This window comes from Sphaerodactylus townsendi, linkage group LG02 (genome assembly GCF_021028975.2).
Source record: "Sphaerodactylus townsendi isolate TG3544 linkage group LG02, MPM_Stown_v2.3, whole genome shotgun sequence".
Taxonomy (NCBI): domain Eukaryota; kingdom Metazoa; phylum Chordata; class Lepidosauria; order Squamata; family Sphaerodactylidae; genus Sphaerodactylus; species Sphaerodactylus townsendi.
Window position 1 is genome coordinate 110,977,924 of NC_059426.1, and position 13,987 is coordinate 110,991,910.

The 13,987-nt window shown below is 41.7% G+C and overlaps 1 protein-coding gene across 6 annotated transcripts in view; it reads right to left on the bottom strand.

The window, feature by feature from the left end:
* Nucleotides 1-13,987, bottom strand: part of LRRC4C (leucine rich repeat containing 4C) — a 1,058,673-nt gene that overhangs the window by 975,242 nt on the left and 69,444 nt on the right. The gene's annotated exons all lie outside the window — the stretch shown is intronic.

Here is a 13,987-nt window from a genome sequence, read left to right on the forward strand (position 1 = left end):
TCCCCCAATATATATTTTTTGCCCTGATAGTTCTGCCTTCAGATTTTTTAAAAGGAGGACACTTTGAATTCTCAAGAACCAGAGGACATACCATTTTCTATGCAAGAGTTTGAATGGTGCCTTGGAATAACTGGAATCCATCCATTTCTAATCCTTCTCAGTGTGTGATCTGGTTCTCTCTCCAGTCTTGCTGGCTAAAAGCAGCTGGGCTTCCTTCATTCCAGCAGAGAAAAGCAGCAAGACAGCCATAGCCCTGTTTGGGATCTCTCATTCAGTTCACTGAAACAGTGAACAGAAGGCCATTTTTGTGTGTTAATAGAGAACAGGGACAGAGTATGATTACATATGGCTATGAATGCATGGGTGGCATTCTTTAGTACAGTGATAAAATAAATTTTAACTGTATATCCAATGGTTGGAACAGCAGGAACCATGGGCTGTTCTTCAAAGTTAATTTACAGGCAGAATTAAAGCTATCACCAATCAGATTTTCTTCTTCAATTCAAATCATTGTCATTTTAAACCTCTTTCTGAAAAAAGGCAGAAATTATGCAGGCACTTCAAACATTTAAAATGAAGATTTGGATTGTCCAGTAAACTAAAAGACATGATCTAGGACACTAACCTCCTGCAGTATGGACATTTGGCCTTAAGGAATTTGTACTCTCTTCACAACCAACTCCCCCAGGGAAAAGAAATATGTAGTAACCAGCTCTCAGAATTCTGGTGAGATAAGAATTGAAAAGTTCCTACAAATTACAAGTGCAATATAAATAATTAAGAATGGGAACAGATTCTCATGCAGTCTTGCACTTCCAGAGATCAGCAAAGAAGTGACACAAAGAGAGAGAAAAAGAGAGCACCTAATGGTCTTGTGCATTGCAAAAATGTTTTTTTTTCTTTCCTGTGGTTGTGATGAGAAACACATTTTGTCCAGCTGCTACTTTGCTAATACTAGCTCTTCTAAAATTTGGGACTGTACAGGGGTGGAGTGGCAATTTCACTAATGGGGAAATTTCCAGGCAGGTCACTGGCCTACTCTGTGATAGGAATTACTCCAATACACAGTTTTTTAATGTATTGTTGAAGGCTTTCACGGCCAGATTCAACTGATTGTTGTGGGTTTTCTGAGCTGTGTGGCCGTGGTCTGGTAGATCTTGTTCCTAACGTTTCACCTGCATCTGTGGCTGGCATCTTCAGAGGAGTATCAAAGAGGGAAGTCTGTTACAAGATCTACCAGACCACGGCAACACACAGCCTGGAAAACCCACAACAACCAGTTTTTTAATGATAAAGGCCGTTTCCGCACGGCCCCCCAGGCGCCCCCACGCCGGCAAGCATTCTGCCGGCGTGGGGACGGAGGCCGTTCACACGCAAGCATGCGGGCGGCCTCAGGAGAGGCCGGCGGACGACAGGCGGCTCCGCATGGAGCCGCCTCTGCCCCCTTCCCTTTCCCACTCACCTTGTCCCCGTCGTCGGCCTGCTGGCCTCCGAAGCCCCTCCCACGCTGCCCTCTGACCTCCAGGGGTCGGAGGACAGTGAAGGAGGGGCTTCGGAGGCCAGCAAACCAATGACGGGGACGAGGTGAGTGGGAAAGGGAAGGGAAACAGCGTGTTCCCGGCGGTGCTGTTCGCACCGCGCCGCCGGGAAGACGCTGTTCCTTCAAAAGCAACCCTTTAAAGGGTTGTTTTTTAGGGCGGCCTGACGCCGCCCTGAGGGAGGGGAAGGGCAGCCAGGTCGGCGCTGCTGCATTTCAGCAGCGCCGCCTGTGCGAACGGTGGCCTGGGGGCGGCGTTTTTACCGCCCCCAGGCCACCGTTTTTGGCCCATACGGAAGTGGCCTTATTTAACAAAGATTTATTGTGACTTGAAGATTTTATGCACTACAGTCCATTTCACCAGATATAAGAAGAGTGTCCTATATTGGTATACATACATATGTATGTATAAATATAAAATTACCAGGGTCATGCAGGGTGGAGAGGCTTCCTGGAATTTAGCTCACTACATGCAAAATTGCTATTAGTAGTAGTTGTAGTAATAGAAGTAGTAGTATTCAGGGACTTCCCATTATGGGATTTCCTTCTTTTACAGTATGACAAGATATTGTCCACACAGGTGTACCAGCAATAGAGGTGTACCAGCAATTGGATATTGTCTAGCAGAATAATTAAAAAACTCATTTTATGTAATACCTTTATTATAAAAACTCTGATTTAAATAACGATTAACAACCTTTGTTAACAGTCTACAGAAAGGATAACCAAGCCCTAGCAACTCTGCTAGAGGGTCAGGGGCCACTTTGCGCAATCCCTGCATTAGCAATTGTAACTGGCGTTTTTTCCCTACATGTTGCCAGTTTTCAGGAGAAAGCAATTGGTGAGCTTAGTACCCCTGCAGAGCTGCTCGCAGTGACCCAGGGGGCACTCAGCTCAGTTTGTTCCAGGGCCATTGCCACTTCCCAGCCCACTCCTAGAATTGTCAGTTTGTTTGTGAGTGAACAAAGAATACTATAATTTCCATCATTCTTTTTGTGAACAATTGGCTACAGAATGGAAACTAACTAAACTACACTTCCAGCCGGGCTGCGTTCATTTGAACATTACAAGTAGTTTGACTAAAAAATACATTGTTGTGATTTCCTTGAAAAATCATATTGCTTTGAAATACTAATCAACAGTCATTTCACAAAAGATGGCATGGCAAAACGTCACTCACTGCTGGCCTGTTTCCATCTGGTCTTAGACTGCAGTGTGGCAGTCAGAAAACATGGAACTGAAAAGGAATCTCAGAGACAAAGTGTACTGGAAGAAAATTATCTCCCTTAAATTTATTTTTCTGTATCTTCATGCATCATTGATTTCATACATTTTCATGAACTAATAAGAGGCACCAACCAAACAGATTTTCACTTTCACTCAATAAGATTGCAAAGGCAACACAAACAGAAAAGCTATATTTACTCTTGGCTATTCTACCTGCATAGGCATTTTATATCACTGGATGAAAAGTATGATAAAACTATATTCTAAATGAAAGAAAATAGAGGAAAACAAAAACCAACCAGAATTCCTTTTGCAAGTTCAGTCCTTTGCCAGTTAAAGCTATCCCAAGATATATATAAATACACTTGTAAATTTGCATATAATAAGTTGCTGAAAACATAAACAAAATGGACAGCCCAATCCACAGGACTGTGGCAGTTGGGGACAGCACTTCTGCCAGGCTGCCTCCAGTGAGTTTTCAGGTGGCACAAAAAGGCAGAGAAGTACCCCTGGTCACTTGCAAAACCCGCCATAGCCCAAAATGGAGTTACGCTACCCATAAGGCACCCAGAGACTGGTGGGGCACCCACGCTATGAGGCACCCAGAGACTGGTGCCTGTGCCCACTCCACTGGTGGGGATGCCTTTTACACTGATGAAGGGAGCAAAGATGCTGGTGCAACCCTGCACTATTCCTAAGATTGCCCTCTCAAGATTGAGCCATGAATCATACATAACATGAAGTATAGACCAGTAGATAATTAAATAGCATTTACAGAAACAATTTGGTCCATTCCAGCATGGGAAATCTCATTCCACTCAAAAGTTTTCCTCAAATATCCCACCTTTTGCAGCAGCTGGTCTTGATCATGTTAAACATGGGGGGCTACAAAACACATGTGGGGAGGCATCTCATCTCCCCCTCACCCCCACTCACCTTCCAGACCAGCTTTAGCTAGACTTTGCTGCCATTCTGGATGGGTCATGAGCAGCTCCTGGGTACCATTGCTGACACGAATGGGTCTGCCAGTGACTCCCAGGCTCTGCTGCTGCTGCAAATGGGCCTGGAGTGACTCTCAAGCTCTGCTTCCATAGCAGCACAGTGGCTGCACACCAAATCCCTGGCTAAACTAGCAAGAGTCAAGGCAGCCACTCCAGGCCCCGCCAGACTGGGCAGCCACAAAAGGTAAGTGCATTCCCTGTGCATGAACAGATAATGCTTTTTTTTATGTGGGGGGGATTTAACCCCCTTTTCCAAGTTCAGATTTTTCTGCAAACTTGGAAAGTACCCTAGGTTTGAATAAATATCTATTTGGCATAAGTATGGTCCCTATCTCCAGATTTAAATACCCGCAGATAGAAGCACAGTTGGGAATTAGATATATAGATGCCCCATCTTTGATTTTGCATTAAAGTGCTGAAATGATGCATGTCAATCATATTGTTGGAAACAACCAAAACAAATTCAACACTTGCATTGAAATGGTGCATTTGTAGAACAGAACAGAACAGAAAGCCATTACTGGCATGTTAAAAGAACACTGCAGCTACAAAACGTAACCCACGCTGACCCGACGACGCTGGGACCGTCCGCATGGATGGTCCTGGAACTGGCTGGGACGACTTACCAGTCCCGCGGCCCTCCGGCACGTTGCCAAGGCCAGGTGACACACCCCCCTGCCCTGCGCAGCCGCTCCAGGGTCGCAGGGCAAAGGGGGAGTGTCCCCAGGCCTTGGCAACGCACCGGACGGCTGCGGGACTGGTAAGTCACCTGGGGGGGGGAAGGCGCTTGGAAGCCGCTGCCATTCGCACGGCAGCGGCTCCAAGCTGGCGTTCCCAAAAAACCATGCTGGGGAAGTGTGGTTTGGGAACTCTGGCTTTGCGCCGGTCGGGCAGTGTGAGGGCGGTGCGGCTGCGCTGCAGCTGCACCCCCTGTGCAAATGGCGGCCTGGGGACGGAGTTTTTGCCGTCCCCAGGCCGCCATATTCCGCCCGTGCGGAAAGAGCATAAGGGCCTAAGCCCGAACCACCCAACAACAAGCAAATTCTGTCTGCATCATACTGGCCATGTTTGTTATTATTACTATTAGCAAGAGACAGAAATTAAGACACATATTAAATCTAAAATTAATATCGCAGATAAACATTTCAGAGCTGCTACAGAGACATGCTAAATTCCAAGGTTAATATATTGTAGTATAGGAATAAAATATTAAAGTAAGGTGGCGTAATAAGGAAGAGAGAAGTTAATTGCTTATGCTCTAAACATACTTAGACCCAATACTGGATTATTTGCATTCAATTATTTCAAGGAGAAAGTTTGTCACAATCTCAGGGTTGGTGGTGCATTTGTAGTTAAAAACAGTACCTGACAGTGGCTATTCTTTAATTTGTCTGCTTTTGTGCATAATAAACTCAAAGCATAACAAACATCTGTGTTTCTAAATATGTAGCTTTGTGTCTATATCTAGGATAAAAATATTAACTGTGACAGCAGTACTTATCTATGTCCCATAATGCTTCAATTTGATTCTATTATTTCATAAGTGGTCTCAATACAAGATGCTGCATTGCCAATAAGTCCATCTTCTTAGATGGTTGCTCAGCCACACAGGTGCATAACATGTTAAATACCTTCAAATAATGAAGCAGACAATTTTAATTCCTATCTTCCATGAAGTAGTGATAGCATTTCAAATGGCTAGATAGATAATCCACCTCCTCCAGATAAACAGAACACATTTACTAAGTAATTGCAGCTCTTTTGGCAGGAGCTACTCACAGCTGGTTGCCTACAGATCTTTTTGCCGACCCTTTTCTCTCATTCACAGTAAAAAGCTTGATTCACCTCAGCTTCAAATCTACATCCCTCTTTTCCCCCAGAGATTGGAAGTATTTTGTGGTGTGCTGACAAACATGAACATCTATGCTTCTTAAGGCTTCTTGAGCTATCATTTGACCCATTGAAACCATAGACTACTTCACAATGTGGTTGCTCATCTGGGAAAATATGGGATCATATTCCACACAGATACTGCAGCCACTTCAATTTAAGTAATGTGGGTTCTGGACACTATTTCTGTTCTCTGGAAATGCTACAGAATTATAATTTCCAGTATTCTCTTGGACGGCATATCTAGATTAAATGTAAAGAGCAATCATGAGGGCCAGCGTCAACTGACACCTGAATTACTCAGTGTCCCTTGACTCAAAGAATGGCAATGATATCATCAGCAAGAAAGACAGAGCATTAGTTGTATGTGCTATGGCCTCTAGAAAAGATAATGTAAGGATGTAAGTGCACCATGAAAAATCTATATGTACAAGGATTTGGCAGAAACTCATGAAGAACATCATCACTCTCACACATGTTTAGCTAAATCTATCTCAAAGGCTTTTCAAGGATAAAATGGGGTCATATATACCACCTTGGTTTCATCAGAGGAAGAGAGAGACAGACAGACATGTGAAAAAGCAATAGAAAATTAGTTTCTGAATGGAAGGAAAAGAATCCAGAATAAACTTTGCAAAAAGAATAAACTTTGCAAAAAATGTTGACAGAGAGAAATTTTTCTCTCTTTCTCACAATACTAGAACCAGGGGGCATTCATTGAAAATGCTGGGGGGAAGAATTAGGACTAATAAAAGGAAACACTTCTTCACACAACGTGTGATTGGTGTTTGGAATATGCTGCCGCAGGAGGTGGTGATGGCCACTAACCTGGATAGCTTTAAAAAGGGCTTGGACAGATTTATGGAGGAGAAGTCGATCTACGGCTACCAATCTTGATCCTCCTTGATCTCAGATTGGAAATGCCTTAGCAGATCAGGTGCTCAGGAGCAACAGCCGCAGAAGGCCATTGCTTTCACATCCTGCATGTGAGCTCCCAATGGCACCTGGTGGGCCACTGCGAGTAGCAGAATGCTGGACTAGATGGACTCTGGTCTAATCCAGCAGGCTAGTTCTTATGTTCTTATGTTCTTATGGCTATGGGACATTCTTCCTGTCCTTTAAATACTATTTTTTTTCAGTCTTGAAATCAAAATTCATTTGTTCTGAATTATAGTTGCTATTTGAAATGTATCTTGCAAATTATAAATCCCCCCAAAATTGATTTTGAGAATAAGAGGGAGAGAAACAGTTATGAGTGCCTACAGATGGATGTTTCAAGTTTTTAAAAGTGCAGATTACTGTTTAAAGCATTGCTATTCTTCTAGAAAATATCAGCAACACTGTCAACATCCGAAACATATTAAAAACATAGCTCCTCTGCTGGAATTCTTACTACATAATTAGTAAAAGCTTATGCATGAGTGTATGCTCCAATTTGTGCTTTATTGATTGTCAATCATCAAGTGGTCAAAGCTAACAACTATATTGTCAAAGACTTTCACAGCTGGATTCAACTGGTTCTCGTGGGTTTTCTGGGCAGTGTGGTCGTGGTCTGGTGGATCTTGTTCCTAACATTTCGCCCTCATCTGTGACTGGCATCTTCAGAGGTGTATCACAGAGGGAAGTCTGTTGCACACTGTGTCCAGAGAGAAGGGCATGTTTGGGGTATATATTGTCCATGTCCCAGAGTGGGGAACCAATCAGTAAGTGTTTGGGTGGCACTTGCTATGCAAAGGTGTGTTTGTATAACACTTACTGTAATACAAAACAACATAAAGAGCATAATTTTAAAAAGGGAATTCAGAAAGCAATCCTCATGCTAAAAGCCCTTCATAAATAGCAGCTAAAAATCAGAATTTTTAGACAGATTTTTCTTTGAGTGTTGCCAAGTAATGCCTGGAGACTCAATTATAATTCACAAAGTCCATCACTACTTTTTTTTTTAGTTTGCTGCATAATTTCAATATTTACATCAAGGTTGAACTGTTCAGGGTGTAGTAAGCAGATATGAACTTTAGCATCTTACACCCCCCCCCCTTTTTTTCTTTCAAATAAGTGGTCAGCTAGTTCAAAGTTCATTTTATAAAAAGTAGCTTCTGTTTGTCAAGGAGATTTTTTATTGTCTTTAAAGATGAAACATATTTTCTTTTTTGAAATTATCTCTGTGAAATTGACTTTCTTGAAATTTGATAATTTTTTGGGGTGAGGTAATACTATTTGTTGTAATGAATATATATCCTTCATTTTCATCACAGTTGAGTCTTCTGCTGCAACCCCCCTCCCCCAATTATTTATTTAATCCTTCCTGTAGCTGCAGGAACAGATATTAACTTTATTAACAGGATATTATAAAAATGAGCTATGAAAGGGGGAACTATAACACTTCCACATTTCAAATGCCTAGCAAAAGTGACCCTTCAATACTGCTCAGTTGATCCAAAAACTGAAACATTTCTGTTAGAATTAACAAAGCTTCTAATCTCCAAAAAATATTTGGAAAATCTGAAAAATACATTTTGAAACAAAAATCTAATAAGAGATGGGGGGACTATTTCATGATAGCAGAAATGGGATCCAGCAGGTTCTCACAGGTTCCCGAGAGTAGGTTACTAATTATTTATGTGTGCCGAGAGGGGGTTACTAATTGGTGATTTTGCCATGTGATTTTTACCTTAGTTACACCCCTTCACTCAGCAGTAGTGCACAGAACTTGAAGCAGTCTAGCAGGAGGTGCACCGACGTGCGTGGCAGCCTGTGTTTGCATACATTTGTTTCCCGCCCAAGGACCTGCCACAGCCCCACCCAGGAATGCCCCGCCCCCAGAATGCCCGGCCACTCCCCTGTCGTGCCCCGCCCAGCCCCATTGGTGCTACGCCACAGTTTGAATCCCACCACCATGGGAACCTGTTACTAATTTTTTTGGATCCCACTACTGCATGATAGGCATTCTAACCAGATTCGACCTAAATTCTGGTTCATGAAGATATACGAGCTTTGTTTGTTGTTCCTTCCAAGTAATCACTTGATAAACAGCTCTTAGCATGGACACCCTTTGCTACTGTGACATGTAGCCCAAGGTAAGTAGTACATATTGTGTTACTGGCACACTACTGGGAAGACACCTGCTGTATAGTTATGTTCTGCACAGTGCTGAAAAGGGTACAAAGAACTTTGATGTCATTGGACTGACACATATTGATTTCAAAAGAAAGTTAGTAGACAAGACTGCAAAGAACCAGTGTTCATATGAGTAAAACATACTTTATCAAATCAGATGGCCATTAACAGAAGACATAGCAGATTTCATCACTCTCATTCAACTTGTCCAATAAAACTTCATTCAAAAAGAATACCTCTTCCTCCATGACATTAAGCACCATTGATAGATTCCCTTTATTATTCAAAATATAATTTTAAAAATAAAATAACAGGGACATGTTTAGTTCGGCACAGCTATAGCTCACATTCCTCCAAATGGTGTAAATGTTATGACATTTCAGTAAAACATGACTGAACATAGTGAGGACTCATTTCATTGCTTTTTTAGTTCAGTATTTTCCTCCTTGGACTGCCTGATAGTACATATTGTGATTTTTCCCCATGATGTGTAAGTGAAGTTTTGAGAAAAAAATTTTTCAGACAATTTCACATAATCCTAATTATCACTGAACTTTCTTGGACAACTCCTCCTCCATGGGGAAAGGGAGTTAACAATACCTATTTATGCTACTTTACTAAAGGAAAGAATGAACAAAATGATTCTAGATTTCTTGTTTTGAAAGCACTGACAAAAAATTGAAGCAGATTCTTATTTAGTCCAAACACTGTCACTTATCTTTTTGGGTCACTGGCTTTGAAAACTAGGGCTTTTTCCACATTCAGTGGTCACACCTTGTGATTTAGAAATGTCTTATGTGAAATCATTCTGCACACCTCCTTTCTCCCTGTCATTTTATTCCCCCCCCCTTATATGTTCAATTCCAGTTATTTCCTATGCTACTACTGAGCACATATTAGTCCTGTTAGTGATAGGATAACATCCATGATGCAGAAAAACTATCCTCAACTTTTTTTTCCTTTTGTGCAGGCACTCTAGCCTTACTGCACAGTTACATTTTGCAGCAGCAATTCAAAATATCTACCTAAAATGGAAGCCAAAACAGCTTCTGGAGCAGACACATTATCTAAAGGAACAGAAACATGTAGTTCTCCCACCCCCCAGCCCCCCCCCCAAAAAAAATTTTTGGCCAAATCTGATCTGCAGTAATGCATGTTTGTTGCTGCAGCAGTCCCCAATTACATGCAATGATTTCTCCTGGTATTTTTTTTTCAATCACTCCTAGCTTCAAAATTGATTTCTGCCCTAATGTTACATTGGTAGTTCCATGTGAAATTGACAGAGCTGATTCGATTGACCATACTAGTTTGTATCCCTGCCACTTTGTAAAGATCACAAGTTCTATGTGAAACTGACAACAGTGATCCAATCGACAAGTTTAGTTTATATCTCAGCCTGAATGTTAAGATTGCAAGTTCTATGTGGAATTGATGACATGGTAGTTTGTACCTTTGCCTCAATGTTACATCACTGGTTTGATATGACAAGAAAATTGTTTTTAAAATGGAGGAGGGGGAGAAGAAAATGGCTGAAGGCGGGTTGGCTGACTACATGGGGCAAGGATAAGAACAATGTGTTTCAGTGGCGTACCTAGGAAAACTGGAGCCCTGGGCAAAACCTGAGTTTGATGCCCCCCCCAATAACAACAACAACCTTTATTAGGCATTGAAAGAAAGAAAGAAAGAAAGAAAGAAAGAAAGAAAGAAAGAAAGAAAGAAAGAAAGAAAGAAAGAAAGAAAGAAAGAAAGAAAGAAAGAAAGAAAGAAAGAAAGAAAGAAAGAAAGAAAGAAAGAAAGAAAGAAAACAAGCATTGGCAGGAAGGGGGTGGATTTAAAAGGAGAATCTGGGGAAATTTAGGGTGTGCCTGCTGTCAGGGGTGCAATTATTAAGATAGCAGCACCAAAATTTCAGAGTATCTTCATGAGCCCCTACTGATGATACCAACCAGGTTTGGTGAAGTTTGGTTCAGGGGGTCCAAAGTTATGGACCCTCAAAGGTGCAGCCCCCATTTCCTATTAGCTCCCATTGGAAACAATGGGGGATGGGGACACTCCCTATGGGAGTCCATAACTTTGGACTGCATAAACCAAACCTCACCAAACCTGGGTGATATCATCAGGACAGTCTCCTGAAAAATCCCTGAAATTTTGGTGCTGCTAGCCTAAAAATTGCGCCCCTGCAGGCCAAAAACAGAAAAACACTGACAATTCAAAAAAAACCACCTGCATTTTTGGCGCCCCCCACAAGGGGGCGCCCTGGGCAACTGCCCACTTTGCCCAATGGGAGGAACGCCTCTGATGTGTTTGCACAACATGGAAGCAAAAAATACCCTACTGGAACAGGCACCATTACCTGAAGTAACAGAAACATGTAGCCCCCCCTCCCACACAGAGAGAACCACTTTTGTTACTCAAATTGGAGCTGCAGTAACACGCCATCATTAAAGCAGCAGTTCCTTGTCAATTTCCTCCTGCAAAAGCAACATCTCTTGTCACTTCTATCTTGCTCCTAGCTGCAGACACTCTGTATCTATGCCTTAATGTTACATCACTAATTCAAGATGAAATTGAAAAAGCTGATACACTCCACCCGGCTTGTGTTTGTGCTCTAACATTACATTGCTAATGCAATATAACAAAGAGAAAAAATTAAAAATTCATTTTGAAAACTGAGGACAAAGGGGATGAGAAAATGGCTGAAGGGGAGATTGGGTGACTGCACAGGGGCATGTTTGGTGGGGCAGAAAAATAAAATGCTTTTCAGCATGATTGAATGCTCAATGGATAAAAAAAATCATGGTAAAATATGTTTTCAGTAGCATTGGAAAAACAATGGAGCAAAATTTAAGAGAAAACATTTCTAGAACCAAATGGAGAAAAAAATGTGGAATCAAAGGAAAAAAAACCTTAGCATTTGGTAGCAAGATACATTGTAAACAACTAGTGCTGAAAAGGCCCATGTGGAAGAATGCTACCAAATAGTAAAGTTCATTTCACATATGCATCAGTTTCTGAACGGATTGCCTATGTGACTTCTCTAGCCAGAAACCAAATCATTATCTTAAGCAAAGTTTGTGAAATGTAATAGGATTCAGTAAATATGTTAAAGAGGTATAAACTTCAGCCAGTCAGGTGTGTTGTTCAGAGTCACTGGGAAACACATTTCCTTTAACCACTGTGTATTTGGGCTGCCCTCCACATCACTGCTGTCACCACTTTCTCAATATGTTGAAATGAGAGGTTATTGGAGCTCATTCCATCTTAATACCACATTTTATTTATTTCCAGTTCCCATTTTTCAGTCCATTACCTATTATGGACTTTCCCTTCAGCCATCTTGTGTGGGTCCAGTAACATATCAAAGGAGGTTGTGGGGGATCACAGGCCCCAGGTGTCACTTGCACACATCACATAGAGGGGGTGCATTTGGCTGGCTGCCTGTGGATACAATTTTGGACAAACCCTGAGCTCGATATTGAGGCAAAGGGTTTGCCAATGTGGGAATACTGAGAGGGTGATGCACGAGTGGGAGGAGAGGCTGGCTGGGGGATGCAGAGCAAGCGCCAGCACCCCCCCCATTCAACTGCCCAGGTTTGCTGGAGGCTGTTTGGTTGCATGTGCTCTTGGAGAGGCTGTCTGAGAGCACAAATCAAAGTTACAAGGAGAGGGACATGCCAGAAAGACTTGGCAGGTTTGGGCGGGCCCCTGACATTCAGAATCTCACCTTAAAGGTGAGCTCCTTCTCTGTGCTGAACAGGTCATCCACCTCTCCTTGTAGATGTGGACATTCTTCCATTATTTGCTCCTGGCATGCCTGGATAAATTGGTAGCCATCAGATGCACCAGTGACCAGCTTACTTTGGATACATGCACAAAGATGCATCTGAATTCTGGTGGCAAGAACTACTTCAGAGTGAGTCATCTCCCTCCCTCCACCCACCCTGCAAACCAACAGCAGCCACACCATGGAGGCAGTGCTGGCAGCCATACCACAGGGGAGGGGGGGTGCAGTTTCATTGCTTGCCCTGGGGGCAGTTTACTGTAGACACACCCCTGTCTGCCTGCTGCCAGTTGGTTCTTCTTCCAAGTATTCAATATGCCTCAAAAATCTACTCTTACATGTGAAGGTTGTTCCAGTCAAATGAATAACTTTGCCAGAAAAATGGGCTACAAATATTCTGATAATTGTAAGTAGCACTCCATGTTACTATACCAGTTCAGCCAGTGTCTGCTTCATCAAGATAAGTACAATACCTACTTCTGACTATGCAACATGAATTCTCATTTAACTCTATCATTAGGCATGCCTAGATTGGAGAGTAATCAGACAAGCAGAATAGTTACATCTACCAAGACCCAATTAATTACAAATACTGACCAACTGTACCAGTTTCTTGCTAATCTTACATGTACATATTTTTAGTTGATTAGGAGACATTCAGAAATTAACATATTTAAGAAATTATTATAGGCTTATCTTAAGCAGGAAACCAATTCCTTGAAAGGTCTCAGTGCTGCCAATCTGAATAATGTGTGCTGTGCTAATAAGTAAAAGATCTCTTGCTGCATATGAAAGAATTAAATTACTTCCTAAGAACGACAATGTCATCATTTTCTTCTTTTATAAAAAAAATCCTACTTTTCTAATAAATAAGTTTGGAAGAAATATTCTTTGCTTTATCTTGCGTTGTGTACAATGTTCATTGAATACTTTCAAGACCTTTCATAACATTCAGAGTTCATTTAAATGTCTCTTTAAAAAAAACCGGAGGCAAAAGAGTTTCAGTAACATTAAAGAAACTAACTACTGTACTTGATAACAATTATATGTACTGATATCTTCTAGCACAGATTAAGTCACAATTATATACTTGATCCCAGACATTAGGTCTATCTGCCAGCTTATGGTCAATATAACAAGCTAAAATGTTCTCTGTAAGACACAGGATGCCTAAAACTTGAGACATGAGAACTCTTAACATAAATTATTGTTCATTAATTACTAAAATGACCTCCTTCTGTCCATTTCCACACTTCTGTGGGATACAGTAACAAAAACAAATAGCTTTAATGATGAAAAAGAACAATAAACCAAAAATGGGGCGGGGGACCCTTTGTACTCCTATCTAAGGAATAAAAGACTAATTTCTGCCTTTACGAAAAACCAGCCCGATACATCTCCCAAGGGACACTAAGCTCTTGTAAGAGTTGGAAA